This window comes from Dasypus novemcinctus, chromosome 15, assembly GCF_030445035.2.
Source record: "Dasypus novemcinctus isolate mDasNov1 chromosome 15, mDasNov1.1.hap2, whole genome shotgun sequence".
In the NCBI taxonomy this organism is placed as follows: Eukaryota; Metazoa; Chordata; class Mammalia; order Cingulata; family Dasypodidae; genus Dasypus; species Dasypus novemcinctus.
The window spans coordinates 93,906,525-93,920,408 of NC_080687.1; the positions used below are offsets into that span (position 1 = coordinate 93,906,525).

At 38.9% G+C, this 13,884-nt stretch overlaps 1 long non-coding RNA gene across 1 annotated transcript in view; it reads right to left on the bottom strand.

Annotated features, from left to right (window-relative positions):
- Positions 1–443: 443 nt before the first annotated feature.
- The window catches only part of LOC131273450 (uncharacterized), a 93,175-nt gene continuing 79,734 nt past the window's right edge, over positions 444–13,884 (bottom strand). The window contains exon 5 of the long non-coding RNA XR_009180671.1: positions 444–503. This is a non-coding gene — a long non-coding RNA (uncharacterized lncRNA). The remainder of the gene's footprint in view (positions 504–13,884) is intronic.

The following is a 13,884-nucleotide window of genomic DNA, read 5'->3' on the forward strand; positions in this document are numbered from 1 at the left end:
GAGGTGGCAGAACTCAGCACAAGGGAAGGACAGATCCAGGATCTACGCGATCCTTTCCTTTCTGCCCAGGGCACCTCTGTTCCCTCTCCATGTATTCCAAGGAGCTTTCTCTCTTCCTTGCCCACTCCAGTGGTCTCACACACACATTCTCATAGTTTTTTAAAGGCTTGGTGCTCCTGGTAATTACCGGCCACAAATGGACTAGGAGCAACAAGTCTCCCTCTGAGGGTCTGTTCCTCCTACTTCAATTTAGGCTCAAAAAAGGGAAGGAAAGTTAGACCCAGAAGCCCACAGTGGCAAGACTTTGTAGGCACTTTCAAGGAAACTCTGAAATGCCATGGATGCTTCTGGGAGTGAACTCTGCAGACCTCAATCTCTCTCGCTCTCTGTATACATGTATACATGTATACATGTATGAGCTTATGTTAATAAACACACCTCACCTTTCATTGCTGTCTTCTATAGAGGACGCTGAAGAGACTCTCAATTGATTCAGGTCAGCACTAAGTGATGAAAAATGTACGTGGTAACATCAGGTGATCTCATAGATTGGTTTTTTTTGGCTCAAGTAGTTACAAATACTCTATAGTTAATAAACAGAATGAAACATGAAAATTTCATGAAAAGATTGTTTCCTCAGATACTAGTTTTCATTTTCCTGGAGAAATCAGGCTGTATTTTGGTTGTAAGGAATTTCTTCTATCTGTCCAAAACCCTAATGAGTGAATATTTAAAAATAGTTCTGAAGGTGGAGTGGGTACCACCATCCCAGAATCCTCAGGTTTGGGGAATAAACTAGGGATGAAAGTAGACTTTCTAGTATTCTCAGACAGACTTAGTGTGATTCTAGCAGTGGAAGAAGCATCACTGAGGTGGAGGTAGTGGCCACTGGAGATTCTCAGGGTAAAGGGAGGGAAAAACAGGTGTAATATGGGGGCATTTGTAGTACTTGAGAAATTTCCTGTATGACACAGTACAACAGATACAGGTCGTTACATATCTTGCCGTAACTACAGAACTGATTGGGAGAGTATGTAATCTGCAATGCACACTGTAATCCATGCTTAGTGGCAATGCTCCAAAATGTGTTTATCAAATTGCAATGAATGTGCCACACTAATGAAAGATGTTGCTAAAATGTGGGAAAATGTGAAAGGTGTGGGGGAGCAGGACATGTTGGAATTCCCTATACATTCCCTGTAACACTTAGGTAGTCTAAGTATCTTTTAAAAAATAAAAATTAAAAAAAGGAAAGGAAAGAAATAAATGCATAGTAAATTCAAACTGAAATAAAATAAAAAGTTCTTTATGACTGAATTTCATTCCCCCAGACAATAGCACTAGAAGGCAAACTTTGTTTTAAATTCACTTCACTCTGTAGGAACGCAACCTTTTTTTGGAAACTTGATTTAATCTGGTTTTAAATTACCTTGGAACATTCTTAAACTTTTATTTATAAAATACAAAATGTGTCTCTATAATTCCTCCCTGATATATACATATATAACATGGAGGCTCTCAGGAGGTAACTCTTAGGCACTCTGGAGCTCTAGGCCTACTTGAAATTTCAAGTACACAGGCTCACAAGCACAGTCATCAGTATCAAGGGCTCATCATTGGGCCATCCTTCTTCACTTGCCTTTGCCCTTGCACTTGGAGGACTGTTGCTGTTCCACTGGGGAATGCAACAGAGCTCCCCCAGCTGGGAACTCAGCACTCCCTCAGTTGTCATGTGGAATTTTACCTACTACGACAATACCCAACGAATACTCAAACATATTTATATATTGTAAGTAGATGCCCTGGAGAGCTCCCTCCCACCGATGCATCCCCATTGATGACACACCACATCAGTGCTCCTCCCCTGCCACAGTTGAATCCCTCTGTGATCCAAAACTTTTAAAAAAATGAAGCCTAATATATTGCCAAATTCAATTAGTAGGAAAATGAATAGTAATGACAGGTTTAAAGATTAGAAGTAGAATACATAATAATTAAAAAAAAATAAGGTAAAAAATAAATTTTTCTAATGAAGTCTTTTACCTGTCATAGAAGCATAATGGATCTCAAATTAAATATTGGAATTTTGGTAAGAATACCTTGGACTAGTCAAGCAGCACACTTATCCCAGAAAAACAATGGAGAAAGAGCTAAAAGGTGTCTGAAGGACCTACTTTTGGGGTCATCAGACCAGGAAAATGCTACACAACTCCCAGGAGTGAGGGACAGAGAGATAAAAACCTGAAAGAACAAATATGAACTATCAAAAAACCCCTGACCACAGTGAGAAGGACTCCCCCCTCCATCCCCTGAGGTCCCAAGCTAGGGTGAAACCCATGGCTCGCTGTTGCTAAGAGATCAGACATCTTCCTCTCTGTCAGCTGTTACAAGAGAAAAGTGAAGGAGTGTCAGGGGGCTTTACTTCAACTACTTCAGCCAGTATACCCCACTCTGAATCTCGGCTCTGGCCAGACCAAAACACAGGAAAACAGGAACTGAAACACCTCCATGGAAAGGTGTTCTGAGAAGCACCATCTGCTGGCTAGTCTGGAAATTCCAAATTGAAAAACTACTTTTGCTTCTCACTGTACCTGAACTCCTGGGAAAAAATCTGTGCCCCATTAGTCAGTCCCTGGACCAATTCTGATAATGTAAGCTGGGAAATTTTAAATGTTAATAAGCAGTTGAACCAAATATCAAATAATATATCTGAAAAAAAACAATAGAGAAGAAAGAGAAATTGGCAGTCAGAATAAATTCAGCAGATATTTAGATGCCTAGATATCAGCAAAAAATTACGAGCCATACCAGGAGATGGGAAGAGATGGCTCAGCCAAAGGAACAAACCAAATATCCTGAAGAGATACAGGATTTAAGACAATTAATCAATGATAATCACACAACTCACTTAACTCAAAGAATTGAAAGAAAACATGATTATAGAGATAAAGTATATTAAGAAGATACTGGGAAAGCATAAACAGCAATTTGAAGGAAAGGTAATGGACCTTATGGGAATGAAAGACATGATGGATGAGATATAAAATAAATCAGAGGCACAGAAGGGCAGATTTGAATTATTTGAAGACTGAGTTACTGATTTCAAAGACAGAACATCTGAACTAGAAAAGACAGGAGAAAAGACAGAGGAGAGAATGGAAAAAAATGGAACAGGGTCTCAGGGAATTGAATGACAACATGAAATGCACAAACATGCATTATCAGTGTCCTAGAAGGAAAAGAGAATAGAAAGAGGGCAGAAAAAATTTTGAGAAAATAATGACTGAAAATGTCCCTACCCTTATGGAAGACATAAATATACACAAAGGACAATGCACAGAATAAACTGAATAAACCTACACTGAGAAATGTACTATTCAGAATGACAAATATCAGAGATAAATAGGCAATTCTGAAAGCAGCAAGAGAAAAGCAAAGCATCATAGACAAGGGAACCTCAAAAAGATTAACAGCCGACCTCTCATCGAAACCATGAAGGTAAGAAGTAACTGGTATTATGTATTTACAGTATTGAACTAGAAAAACTGCCAACCAAGAATTCTGTATCTGGAAAAACTGCCCTTCAAAAATGAGAGTTCAAAGCCTTCACTTGAAAAAAAACCCTGATAAAGTATGTTACCAAAAGACAAAATTACAAGAGATAGTAAAGGGAGTGCTGCAGCCTGAAAGTAAAAAAACAAGGGTGAGAGACTTGGAATCATGTGGAAATGAAGATTACTGGGAAGGGTAAATTAAAGTGTAACAAGACAGACAATAGTAAGATTTAACAACGGAAAGTCAAAGGACAAAATCCATGAAGTAAATAATGCCTTTATGGTAATAACATGGACAGTTAATGAGTTGAACTCCCCAATCAAAGACACAGACTGATAGAATGGCATAAAAAAATATGAGCCATCTGTAGCAGTTTGATCTTATTGATGAATTCCAAAAAGAAATATTGGATTATGTTTGTAAACTGATCTTTTTCTCTGGGCCTATTATATTATATTGGATTCAGAGGTTTACTTGATTAAGTAATTATGTAATCTTCTTGTGCCAGTAGGGTGTTGAATCCTCACACTTTAGTGGGTGGGATCTCACAGATAAAAGGACAGGGGTGAAGGTTTTTGACATTGAAGTTTTAATATTGGAGTTTGATGCTGAAGCCTTAAGCTGGAACCCCAGGAAGAGAGGAACCCTGAACCCAGAGAAGCAAGACCCTGGAAGGTAGAAATGCAAGAAACCTGAACCCTCACAGATATCAGCAGCCTCTTGCTACAACACATGAAAACAAACTTTGGTGATGGAAGTAACTTATGCTTTATGGCCTGGTGTCTGCAAGCTCCTACCCCAAATAAATACCCTTTATAAAAACCAACCAATTTCTGGTATTTTGCATCAGCACCCCTTTGGCTGACTAACACACCATCTTTTGTTGTCTACAAGAGACTCCCCTCAGACATAAGGACACAACCTGTCTAAAACTAAAGGTTGGAAAAATATATTCCAGACAAACAATAACCAAAAAATAGCTGGAGCAGTGACACTAATATCAGACAAAATAGATTTTTTTACAACATATTTTTAAAATTTTTTTTAAAAAGAGAGATTACACAAAATGCTACACAATAAAATATCAGGGATTCCCATATGCCTCACTCCCCACAACTCCCACCCTTCCTCATATTGAAATTTCTTTCTTTAGTGTGGTGAATTCATTGCAATTGATGAACACATTTTGAGCATTGCCACTCAGGATGAATTATAGTTTACATTACATTGTAGTTACACTCTCTCCCACTCAATTCTGTAGATTATGGCAGGATATGTAATGGCCTGTATCTGTCATTTCAAATGTCATTCAGGACAATTCCAAGTCCCCAAAATGCCCCCATATTACATCTCTTTTTCCCTCTCCCTGCTTTTGTCACCTCCAGTGATGAATGTCTTCACATCAATGATATAATTTCTTCCATTGGTAGACTCACAGTAAGTCTATAGTAGAATACCACTAAGTCCACTCTAGTCCATATTTTATTCCCCAATCCCGAGTATTCTGGGATGGTGATGCCCACTCCACCTCTAATTGAGAGGGGGCCTTGATACCATATGCCTAATGGATGGAACTCTCTTGTGTGCAGTTGCAGACTCTCCAGTTCCAGTATGGTGGTTACCCATCCTCCCCTCCTTGTTAGCTGTCCTGGATGAGTCCAATGAACTGCAGAGTAGGTACTGCAACTCTGCTGAGAATTAGGTCCCAGCTGGCACATGGACAAAGATTCAAGTCTCATGGAAGGACACCTACCAACTCCAGCACTAACTATAGGTTCAAATAGAAGGGACAGAAGAAGCATGTGTAGACAAGTCACATCTGAGTCCAACTCTATCATCCTTGGGAGCACAAACTCCAAAGTAGGGCCTACTGGTGAGGCACAAACTCCAGAGATATCTGCCATGACCATAGGACCTGGATGTCTTCAGAGCCCTCAGGAGCCCCACTATTTGGGGTAGTATCTACTTTGGCAGCCTATGAGATACTGCTGAGACGTGCATAAGCATTACCTCTGGGATGACCTCCCGACTCACTTTGAAGTCTCTTAGGCATATAAACACATTTGTCCTTACCTTTCCCCCACTTTTTTCAAGGTCTTTTTCCAGTTACATTGTTCATTGGTGCTTGGTAATAATCCCTCAGTGCTAGGGAGGCTCATCCCCAGGAGTCATGTCCCATGCTGTGGGGAAGCCATTGCATTTATATGCTGAGTTTGGCTTTACGAGATGCCATATTTGAGTAACATGGAAGCTGTGAGGAGGTAACTCTTCAGCACCCTATAGCACTAGGCTAAGTTGCAATTTTAAGAGCAAAGGCTCTTAAGCATGATCGTCAATATCAAGGGGCCACCAATGGACCATCCTTCACTAGTCATTGCTCTGCACTTGGGGGATTGTTGCTGTTTCATTAGAGAATGTAGTGGAGCTCCCCAGGATAGGGAATTTAGTATTCTTTTGGCTAGTATATGAATCTCCACCCACTGTGACAATGCCCATGAACACTAGAACACATTTATGTACCTTATATGTATGTCCAGGCGAACTTCCTCCCACGTATTCCCTATCACTGACACCCCACAACGATACTCCTCTGCCACAGCTGTAACCCTTCTTTTTTTTTTTTTTTTAAAGATTTATTTATTTATTTATTTAATTTCCCCCCCCTCCCCTGGTTGTCTGTTCTTGGTGTCTATTTGCTGCGTCTTGTTTCTTTGTCCGCTTCTGTTGTCGTCAGCGGCACGGGAAGTGTGGGCAGCGCCATTCCTGGGCAGGCTGCACTTTCTTTTCACGCTGGGCGGCATTCCTCACGGGCACACTCCTTGCGCGTGGGGCTCCCCCACGCGGGGGACACCCTTGCATGGCACGGCACTCCTTGCGCGCATCAGCACTGCGCATGGCCAGCTCCACACGGGTCAAGGAGGCCCGGGGTTTGAACCGCAGACCTCCCATATGGTAGACGGACGCTCTAACCGCTGGGCCAAGCAGTTCAAAACTTCTTCAAAAATGAAGCCAAGAATATAGCAAACCATAATTAATAGGAAAATGAAATAATGATAGGTTTTTAAAAAGAAATAAATTATATAATAATTCAGAAAAACTAAAATTAAACTTTAAAAATTGGGATATTAAAAATTTAATGGAAATATTTAAAAATTTTTTTTAATTTTTTGCCTTTCATCACTTTAATATCTGTTGTCCAATATGTACAGTGACATTTTCTTTCATTGCTTCCTCAGGGTCTTACATTTTTTTTCATTTTGTCTTCAAAGACAGTTTAGGTCACAGTAAAGTTACAAACAGAACACAGGGGATGCCCATATACCCAACATCCTCCTGCTTTTCCCCCTCCTGTATCAATAAACTTTTTATAAGTGGATAGTACATTTGAAACACAGCCACTAACCATGGTCAATGGTTTAGCTTATGGTCTACACACTAGACCATACACTTTTATAAAATTTTTAAAAAGATTTTTTAAAAATGTCTCCTCCTCTCTCCATTGTCTGTTCTCTGTGTCCATTTGCTGTGTGTTCTGTGTCTGCTTGTATTTTCATTAGGGCAGCCCTGAGAACTGATCCCAGAACCTTCCAGAGTGAGAGAGATGTGATCATTCTCTTGTGCCACCTTAGCTCCCTAGTCTGCTGCATCTCTTATTATCTCTCCTCTGTGTCTCTTTTTGTTGCATCATTTTGCTGTGCCAGCTCTCTGCATGGTCCAGCACTCCCACACAGTGCAGCACTCCTGTGTGGGGCAGCATTCCTGTGAGGGGCAGTAGTCCATTCAGGCCAGCACTCCATGAGGGCCATCTTGCCACATGGGCCAGCTTGCCTTCACCAAGAGACCCTGGATATCGAACCCTGGACCTCCTATATGACAGATGGGAGGCCAATTGCTTGAGCCACATCCGCTTCCCTAAATTTTTTATGAAACTCAAGATGGCCTCTATCCATCATTCCAAGATCATGCAGAACACTTCCATTGTCCCCTAAATACCCATATCCCATCTACTCTATTCCTCCTTCCCTGTCCCCTTGGGACCCACGGCGACCACCAAGCTTCACACCTTGAAGGACAAGATTCATAGTTACTTGTAACAACACTGAGGGCTTAACATACTGGTCTGTCCACCCCTATTAGGAACCACCCATGCTCTTGAGAGACACCCACCCCTCTGAGAACATATATGGCATCCCCAGGATGGAGTTCAACTCCTTCTGGCTGATTATGTGGGTCTCTATCCACTGATACAACACACTATGACAAAATGTTCATTCACACATTCTCTAGAAGACTGTCCCAAATGCCCTCCCATGTAATACCCTAAACCAGGAACCCTTCCTTGTCACATTGTCAAAAGAGTTTTCCCAACATTGTAGTTTCAACCACATACCCACCAATCCCCAGTGTTCACCTACATCCCCCCCCAACAATACTCCAGGTCCATCAACCATCCAACCCACCCTTCCCATCGTACCCCCATCAAACTTGTACCACTCAACCCAAAAGGATCACCACACCCGTGTCATATCCCTACACTGCACAACTACTCACTTCCACCTTATTGTAGATTTCACCCACATGAGCACTGGTTCACAAACTTATGCTACCGTTCTACTTCATGTAAACCTATCTTCCAGACCCTAGCTCTCCGAGTCTGCTCGATTTGCTTTATTCATATCAGAGGGGTCTTTTAATATTTGTCCTTCAATGCTTGGCTTGCTACACTCAACATAAGGTCCTCAAGATTCATCCATGTTATACCATGTTATTACTGTATTCCTTCCTACAGCTGAGTAATATTTCATTGTATGTATATACCACATTTTAAAAAAAGATTTATTTAGTTATTTCTCTCCCCTTCCCCCCCCCCCGTTGTCTGTTCTCTGTGTTTATTTGCTGCGTCATTTTCTTTGTCCACTTCTGTTGTTGTCAGTGGCATGGGACTCTGTGTTTTTCTTTTTGTTGCATCATCTTGCTGTGTCAGCTTTCCATGTGTGCAGCACCATTTCTGGGCAGGCTGTATATTCTTTCGCTCTGGGTGGCTCTCCTTATGGGACGTACTCCTTGCATGTGGGGCTCCCCTATACATCGGACACCCCTGTGTGGCACAACACTCCTTGCTCGCATCAGCACTGTGCATGGGCCAGCTCCACACGGGTCAAGGAGGCCCAGAGTTTGAACCGTGGACCTCCCATGTTATGCCACATTTTGTTTATCCATTCTTCTGTTGATGCATATTTGGGTTGATTCCAACTTTTGGCAATAGTGAATAATGCCACAATAAACATTGGTGTCCATATATCAGTTCGTATCCTTACTTTCGATTCTTCTGGGTATATACCCAGCAGTGGAATTGCTGAATCATATGGCAGTTCTATAGTTAGCTTCCTGAGGAACCACCAAACTGTCCCCACAATGGCTAGACCATTCTATATTCCCACCAGAAGAGGATAAGGGTTCCCATTCCTCCACATCCTTTCCAACACTTGTAGTCCTCTGTTTTTTAATGACTGTTAGTCTAAAGGGTATAAGATGATATCTCATTGTAGTTTTGACTTGCATTTCCCTAATAGCTAGTGATGTTAAGCATCTCTTCATGTGCTTTTTGGCTATTTGTATTTCATCTTTGGAGAAGCATTTGTTCAAATCATTTCCCCATTTCTTAAATGGGTTGTTCATCTTTTTATTTTTGAGATATAGGATTTCTTTACATATGCTGGATATTAGATTCCTATCAGATATATGGTAACCAACTATTTTCTCCCATTGATAGGCTGTCTGTTCATTTTCTTGACAAACCCCTTTGAGTTTCAAATAATTTTAATTTTTGAGGAATCCCATTTATCTTTTTTTTTCAGTGCTTGTGCTTTGGATATGAAGTTCATGAAACCATTTCTTATTACAAGGTCCTGTAAATGATTTCCTACATTATCTTCCAAGGTCTTTATGGTCTAGGCTCTTATATTTAGATCTTTGGTCCATCTTGAATTGATTTTTATATAAGGTATGGCTTGGTGTCCTTCTCTCATTCTTTTGAATATGGATATCCAGTTCTCCAAGCATCATTTGTTGAAATGGCCATTCTCTTCCAGCTGAGGGGGCTTGGTGGCCTTCTTGAATATCAGATGACTGTACATACAAGGATCTATTTCAGAACTCTCAATTCAGTTCCATTGATCAGTATGTCTATCCTTGTGCCAATACCATGCAGTTTTCACTGCTATAACTTTGTAGTATCTGTTAAAGTCAGGTAGTCTGATTCCTCCAACTTCATTTTTCTTTTTCAATATGACTTTGGCTATTCAGGACCTCTTGCCCTTCAAAATAAATTTCATAGTTAGTTTTTTCAATTTGGTAAAATACGCTGTATTGATTGTTATTGGGATTGTGTTAAATCTGTAGATCAGTTTGGGTAGGACAGACTTCTTAATGATGTTTAGACTTCCCATTCATGAATAGGAAATATTCTGCCATTTATTTAAGTCTTTGATTTCCTTTAACAGTGTTATGTAGTTTTCTGTGTATAAATCATTTACATCTTTAAATTTATTCCTAGGTATTTGATTCTTTTAGTTGCTATTTTAAATGGGATTTTTTTCTTGAATTCCTCCTCAGTTTGCTCCTTATTGGTGTAGAGAAATGCTACTAATTCGATTTTTGTGCATTGATCTATTACCTGTGACTTTACTGAACTCATTTATAAGCTCTAGAAGCTTTGTTGTAGATTTCTCAGGGCTTTCTATGTATAGGATCATGTCATCTGCAAATAGTGAAATTTTTATTTCTTCCTTTCCAATTTGGATGCCTTTTTTATCATTTTCTTGCCTAAGTACTCAAGCAAGTACTTCTAACACAATGTTAAATAGGAGAGGTGATAGTGGGCATCCTTCTCTTGTTCCCAATCTTAGAGGGAAAGCTTTCAGGATTTCACCATTGTATATGTTGTTAGTTGTCAGTTTTTCATATATACCCTTTACTGTGTTAAGTTTCCTCCTATTCCTATCCTTTGCAGCATTTTTATTGGGAAAGGGTGCTATATTTTGTACAATGCTTTTCTGCATCTATAGAGATGATCGTGTGATTTTTTTCTTTTGATCTATTTATGTAGTTTATTACATCAATTGATATACTTATGTTGAACCATCCTTGCATATCAGGAATAAAACACACTTGGTAATGGTGTATAATTCATTTGATGTGCTGTTGAGTATTTTAGCATTGAGGTTCCTTAGAGAGATTGGTGTAGAGTTTTCCTTTCCTGTGGCATCTTTGTTTGGCTTTGTTATTAGGGTGATGTTGGCATCATAGAATGAGCTAGGCAATGTTCCTTCTACTTCTGTTTCTTGGAAGAGTTTGAACAGGACTGACGTCCAGAATGTTTGGTAGAATTCAACTCTGAGGCCATCTGGTCCTGGGCTCTTCTTAGTTGGGAAATTTTTGATGACTCTGTCACTCTCATTACTTGTGACTGGTCTGTTGAGTTCATCAATTTCTTCTTTCCTCAATGTAGGCTGCCTGTGTGTTTCTGGTAATTTGTCCATTTCCTCTAGATATTCCTTCTTGTTGGCATATAATTTTTCAAAGTATCCTCTTATGACACTCTTTATTTCTGTGGGGTCAGTGGTGATATTCCCTTCCTTGTTTCTTATTTTATGTATTTGCATCTTCTTCTCTTTTTTCTTTATTAGTCCACCTAAGGGTTTGTCAGTTTTATTGATCTTCTCAAAGAACCAGCTTTTGGTTATGTTTATTTTTTCTGGTGCATTTTTTTTACTTCCTATTTCATTTAGTTCTGCTCTAATTTTTGTTATTTCCTTCTTTCTACTTCCTTTGGGGTTAGTTTATTGTTCTTTTTATAATTCCTCTAGGTGTGCAGTCAGGTCTTTGATTTTAGCTCTACTTTTTTGATACATGCATTTATGGCTATGAATTTCCCTCTCAGTACAGTTTTGCTGTCTCCCATTGGGTTTGATATGATATGCTGTCATTTTCATTCATTTCAAGGTGGTTACTCATTTCTTTTGTAATTCCCTTCTTGACCCACTGTCTACAAATGTGTCATTTAACTTTCATATCTTAGTGCCTAATCTGGTTCTCTGGCCCTTACTGATTTCCAGCTTCATTCCATTGTGGTCAGAGAAATTTCTTGTATAATTTCAATATACCTGAATTCATTGAGAGCTGTTCTGTGGATCAACATGTGGTCTATCTTGGAGAATGATCCATGTGCCCTGGAGAAGAAAGTATTATCCCGCTGTATTTGGGTGCAGTGTTCTTTATATGTCTATTAGGTCCAGATCCTCTAATGCATTATTCAACATCCTTGTATCTTTATTGATTCTCTGTCAAGATGTTCTGTCTAATGGTGATAATGGAGTATAAAATTTCCCTACTATAACAGTAGAGGCATCTATTTCTCCATTTAGTTTTTCCAGTGTTTGTCTCATGTATTTTGAGGCACCTGGTTAGGTGCATAAATGTTTATGATTGTTCTTTCTCCTTGAAAGATTACCCCTTTTACTAATATGTAGTGTCCATCTCTGTCTCTTAAAATAGGTTTGCATTTAAAGTCTATTTTGTCCAATATTAGTATAGCTACTCCCAACCTTTTTTTTTTTTTCTTCTTTTTTTTGGTTGTTATTTGCTTGTAAAATTGGTTTCCAGCCATTCACTTTCAGCTTCCTTGAATTCCTGGGTCTAAGGTAGGCTTCTTGTAGGCAGCGTATAGATGGGTCATATTTCCTTATCCATTCTGCCAATCTGTGTCTCTTCACTGGTGATTTTAATCCAATAACACTCTTTCTTATTGCTCTCAAGGAACTACTTACATTAGCCATATTTTCTTTTGTTTTATGTATGTCATATATTGTTTTTCTTTCTTTCTTTTTTCTTTCTTACACTCTCCTCCAACTCTCTCTTTCCTGTTTTTTCCTTTCAACCTACAGCACTCCCTTTAGTATTTCTTGATGGGCAGTTTTCTTATTGGCATATTCTCTTAATTTCTGTTTATCTATGAATATCTTGAATTCTCCATAATTTTTGAATGCTAGTTTTGCTGGGTAGAAAATTCTTGGATGGAGGTTTTTTCTTTTAGCTGCTTAACTATGTCTTAACATTGTCTTCTTGCCTCCATGGTTTCATATGAGAGATAAGCACTTAATCATATCAAGCTTCCCTTGTATATGATGGTTCTCTCTTCTCTTGCTGCCTTCAGTATTTTCTTTGTCTTGAGCATTGGATAATTTGACAAGTATATGTCTTGGAGTAGGCCTGTTGGGATTTACACTGTTTAGGGTATCCTGAGCTTCCTGGACATGTACATCCATCTTCCTCAATAGGGCTGGGAAGTTTTCAGCCATTATTTCCTCCAATACTTCTGCTTCCCCTTTCCTTTCTCTTCTCCCTCTGGGATGCCTATAATGCATATGTTTGAGCATTTTGTGTTGTTATTCAGATCCCTAAGTCACTGCTGGATTTTTTCTATCTTTTCATGTATCTGCTCTACTATATGTTTTGATTTCAGATGTACTCTCTTCCAAATTGCTAATTATCTCCTCTGCCTGTTCAAATCTGCTGTTAGGGTTTCCAGTGTATTTTTGATGTCTTGCATTGTGCCTTTCATCACCATCATATCCGTTAATCTTTTTATGTATGTTTACAATTTCTTTAGTATGTCATCTCAGTGTCATCTTAATATCCTTAATCTCTTTCTTCAATTCATTAAGTTGGTTCATGATATTTCCTCAGACATCTCTGATTAGTTGTTCCATGTTTTGCATCTCCTCCTGGTTTTTATTTCATTCAATGGACTGGGCTATGTCTTCGTGTTTCTTAGTATGGCTTATAATTTTTTGTTGGTATTTAGGTATCTCTTTATCTTAATGGTTTTATTCAGTTGATTAGTTTCTCCTTCTACTCTAGGGTTTTATTATTTGCTCTTTTTGTGTGTGTGGTAAATTTTCTCTTTGACAACTTTCTTGCTTCTATTCTATTTCCTTGCTGTTATCTATGTTCCCTTGAAAGAAAAAATAGGGCCAGAAAAGGAAAATAGGTAAGAAGAGAAAAAGGATGATAGTATAATAATAGTAAAAAGTAGAAGAGGAACTGTATAAGAACTAGGAGAATGAATAATTAACTCATATAAGAAGTGCAGAGGAATAAGAATAATAAAGTCAGGTACAAACAATGAAATGAAAAAGCAAATAGAGAAAAATATCTAGAAGGAACAAAAAGGCCAGAATGATAAGAGAGGAAAAGAGAAAAGAAAGACAATAAGAAAAAAAGTTGAAAAAGAAAACAGTGAATAGAGGAGACAGAAATAAAAACAAG